Source organism: Diaphorina citri, unplaced genomic scaffold, assembly GCF_000475195.1.
Source record: "Diaphorina citri unplaced genomic scaffold, Diaci psyllid genome assembly version 1.1 scaffold3146, whole genome shotgun sequence".
NCBI classification, from domain to species: Eukaryota; Metazoa; Arthropoda; class Insecta; order Hemiptera; family Psyllidae; genus Diaphorina; species Diaphorina citri.
The window spans coordinates 32,267-36,622 of NW_007380557.1; the positions used below are offsets into that span (position 1 = coordinate 32,267).

The 4,356-nt window shown below is 38.9% G+C and overlaps 2 long non-coding RNA genes across 2 annotated transcripts in view; one reads left to right on the forward strand and one right to left on the reverse strand.

Moving 5' to 3' along the window:
- Positions 1–1,267, forward strand: part of LOC113471855 — an 8,599-nt gene extending 7,332 nt beyond the window's left edge. The window contains exon 2 of the long non-coding RNA XR_003394394.1: positions 927–1,267. This is a non-coding gene — a long non-coding RNA (uncharacterized LOC113471855). The remainder of the gene's footprint in view (positions 1–926) is intronic.
- Positions 1,062–2,068, reverse strand: LOC113471854. Its single transcript, XR_003394393.1, has 2 exons — positions 1,634–2,068; positions 1,062–1,289 (listed from the first exon to the last, which is right to left on the reverse strand). It is a non-coding gene; the product is annotated as an uncharacterized LOC113471854 (long non-coding RNA).
- Positions 2,069–4,356: the final 2,288 nt, after the last annotated feature.

Below are 4,356 nucleotides of genomic sequence, written 5' to 3' on the forward strand. Positions count from 1 at the left end.
AAAGAGAGTGAGTTTTCTCCCAACTAGACGAATTTTGTATTAATGGTATCTTGTATAATCCATAGGATGACAAAAATGAATAAAAAAAAAAAAAAGAAAAAGAGAAAATTTATTATAGAAATTAACGTTAACAATCCGATTGGAGTAAGACCCACGTTGTCTGACGAACGCGTTCACATTTTATTTACACCAAAAATGGTCGCGAAATTAGTCTGACACAAGTCAGAACCGAGATAGACACAACTAGAGTCAAGTATTTTTAACTTTATGGTGGTTAGATCCAATAGTCGTTACTCATCCCATAAGCAAATATCCTACTGAGGTATCTTCGTTGTACTTTGACTGTTCAGTGTTACCTTTTATAAAGGCACTTTTTACTGGATTGAGTAGATTGGATTATCCTCCACCAGTACAAAGATCATGTAAGTAAACTACGGTTGTAGTAATAATAAAAGTTAGATCGTCTTTCTATCGAGTAAACGTATCGAGTGGGGGGGGGGCGGGGGGGGGGGGCGGGGGGGGGGGGGACCACTACTGTAAGAGTTACAGTTTAAATAATACTCCTGTTTTAATCTTTAATTAATCGTTTACCAAAGTTCAAATGACCGGAAAAATAATCCTATTAATTCAAAATAGTTCTTATAGGTCAAGGAATCGACCGACCTCACTCGTGAGGTTTTATGTATTAGCAATAGTCCGTACAAGTACAGAGTGGGTAGATTTATGTTGGTATGTTGTTGCAACGAAATTGACGTTACCCGACCCCCGAAGACGGTAGTAAAGGTTTTTTTACTTTTTCAACGAAGTTTCATTATAACCGCCTCGCGTGATCACAATTATGGAGAACTCGGGTCCGGCATGGCACTACGATGGTGTCGCCTATTTTTTCCACTTGATTTTAATAGCTAACAGAGAAAAGGAGGGAGGTTCCAGCATACGGAAAGCAAGAGGTCATAAGTACCCTCATAGCTCATGATTCCCCTTGGGAGTTATGACCCACAGGTTACACACTCCTGATCTAGGGTACCTACAAAATAATGGAAGCACTTTGGCTAGTCAACTTTCCACTACCTTGGGAATCACACAGGACTTGGTTACACAGAACCAATTGCCTGTGAAGAAAGTGAAGTCCAATCAGACAGGTTCAAATCTAGATTCCTGCTCTCTTCCGTAGGCATGTAGAGCACCCCATGATTCAAAATGTGGAAGTCATGTTTGATACTTCTCACAGAGAGAATCAATGACCAGGAATTTGGTGTCCTTCCATATATTCAAATTGGTACCCACACCTGAATGGAGGAAAAACAGAAGTATTAGTTAAAGGAAAAATAATTCACAAATCAAACAGTCCTAGAAAGCTCTATAGGACTATGTATTTTCCTGCTTTTAGTCTGTTGATTCCTAATCATAACGATATAAACTTGTGTGTATAGAATCACTATCCCCCTAATGCATTAAATCCCTTGGAAAATTAATCAAACTAAACTGCAGTTTTACTTGGCCAAAATCTCAGCAACCTAAGGGCTCCTTTGTTATTAGCTTGAGAATTGGCTCCCAAAAAAATAATTAAAAGAATAAAACACATCTATACTATCTGATATTAGTAGCAGTATGAGTTATCTATTTCAATTACCATTTTTTGTCCAGGTAAATCCTCCATCAACAATGTCATGTAAGTGATATCAGGTTTAACCAACACGGTAAGCTGTCGTAGATGAAAGAGAAATTGACAAACTTGATAAATAGCGTATAGTTGATAAATGACAGGATGGATAAGAAAGTCACCAGGACTACATGATAGGTGACTCTCTCCCATGACTCACACATGTATAGCTCCGTAACCATTAGATATCTCAGGTACCAGTGGCTGAAAAAGTTGTATAGTTTTGTCAGGAACATTGTGGTTTTGTGAATGGTTTTATCTCGACAGAACAAATGTTGAAATGTCACTTTCAAACAACTGAATTTACTGAACTAGCAGATCTAGGTAATGACCGTAATGTGAATTGTTGAATACTGTTATGTCAAGTTCTTATCAATCTTTTCTTATCAGACAGCGATGATGTGATTTTCAATAATTTCAAAAAAAAAAAGTTTTGTTTACATTATTTATTTATTTATTTCCTTCTTTTACCTCTGTGGCCGTGTTACCTACTTCCGAGCGAACCCGAGAAGAAACGAACAGGAGGTAAGGTGAGAGTGGATAAAGAGAACGAAAAGCCAAAAGTGAAGCCACTCCAGCATTCTGTTCTCTGATTGGCTGTTTTGATACAGATGTTTTTCCATGCATTCCAATCAAGGTCGAACCGCATTCCAATCGCATTCCTTTGAAGGTCATCTAAAATGAAAAATTTGGGCACGAGGAATAGCGCGTCTGCCTTGTAAGCCCTAGGTCGCGTGTTCGATTCCCGCCCATGACTAATTTTATCCGAACTTCGTTAAATCTACCTACCCACCAGTTAAGTAAGTAGGTAGATAATAAAGATGATAATTTTCAAACCTTTTGCAGAAGAGATTTTGTTAGTAGTTTAACGTCACTAACTATGAACCTACCTACTGAGGTTTTTAGTAGCCAGCCTATTTAACTTGGTTGGTGGCGCGTCTGCCTTGTAAGCGCTAGGCCGGGGGTTCGATTCCCGCCCGGGGCGGATTTTATCCTGATGGCATAATGTTCGTTCTCGGAACGGCTGGCTTTCCTCCTATAATCCTGTCTTCCTTCTCTCTCCGATTTCGGGACGATAACACCCTAGCAATTACAGTTCCCTCTGTCAAACCTCTCTTAAAAAAAAGTAAAAAGGTTTTTAGTGACGAGATTTTACCCACCATTCGACAACAAGTTACCCTCCTCCTCACATTACCTTACCAAGTCTAAGTGAGGCCGGAGAAAGCCAACAGCACACGCACAGATGGTCACCCATCCTGATAACAACCACGCGCAACATTGGTTAACTTTATCCATTGGGATTCTGGTGCTTTCAATGTGCTTTCTCTGTAGGCTTGCTGAAGGGGCAAAGTTTTTTCCACTTTACCAGATCTGAATACGTAGGTAGGTAGGTACGTAGATACTAGATACATAGATACCTATAATATATAATGTACATTTTTTACGCTCTTTACGTATTTTCTATTCATAAGGTAGGTATGTAGGTATTCCCTCTTGAAAGGAAAGCATAAAAGTGAAGCTTCAACTCCAGAACATGATGTTGCAGACACTTCTGATTTTTCCCTACAACAAGGGGCCTATGGAAGGGCCCTTGCCCTTCGGCCCCCCTCAATACAGGCCTGGTATGATCTGTATGGTGTAAGTAAGTAAACCTACGTACTAACGTACATTTTACCAAGCAAGACAATTTAATCCAATAAATTAATTCGATTTGCAATCTTACTTCGAACGGGTTTGAAGTTAATCAACCGGTTCGAGAGTGCGTCGTCAACAGATAAGGTTCGTTCTCGGAACGGCTGGCTCTCCTCTATCCTGCCTTTCTTCTCTCTTCGCTTTCGATTTCGGGACGACAAGACCTAAGACCTTCATTGTCACAGTTCTGTCTATCAAACCTAGCGCTCTCTCTCTCTCTCTCTCTCTCTCTCTCTCTCTCTCTCTCTGAATCTTCCTCGTCAGTATAAAACTCCAGCAAAGTAGTTCGTGACTTCGTGTCAACTGAGGAGGAAACGACTCCATTTCTCTTCTAGATCTTCATACTTCATAGGTACTTCTGATATTTTCTTTTCGTCCAGGTTAAATTTTCTATTGGAGTTTAAGGGAAAAATAAGAACAACATTAGGCTGAGGCAGAAATTTTGTACAGCTCTTATAAGAAGCTGGATAGCGTAACAGAGATTTGACTTCATGATTTGTTTTCAGACAATAAGACTGTAAAATAAGTATCCCATGAAGATCTCAAAATTTTCATAATTATCTAAAAATACCTACCTATTATCTTAAATCTGCAGAATTTTGGTAGATAGTAGTTACACAGAGAGTAAGAGTAAGATGATATCTGCAGAAATTGGTACACACTTGCACAGAGCAAGATGGTAGATAAACAATCTGAAGAAATTGGTACAAAAAACAGACTAATAGCTTCCTTCTTCCTAAAATATCACATTTCAGTAACTTTCTGTTTCTCCAAATTTCTTTTCCTCTCTACCAAGGACCTTAAAATCGTTCGTCACGACTACGACTTTTAAAGATGAACATCTTGCAAAAAAAGTTACTTTTTTTAGATCTGTAATCTTGCACTATGCATTATGCAAGTAAGACGAAAAAAAGTAGGTACCTTACCTACAAAAAATCGTAATGTTTTGGGACTTGCACAATAGTTCAAACTTCCGGTGAAAGAAAAAGGTGGCACAATCA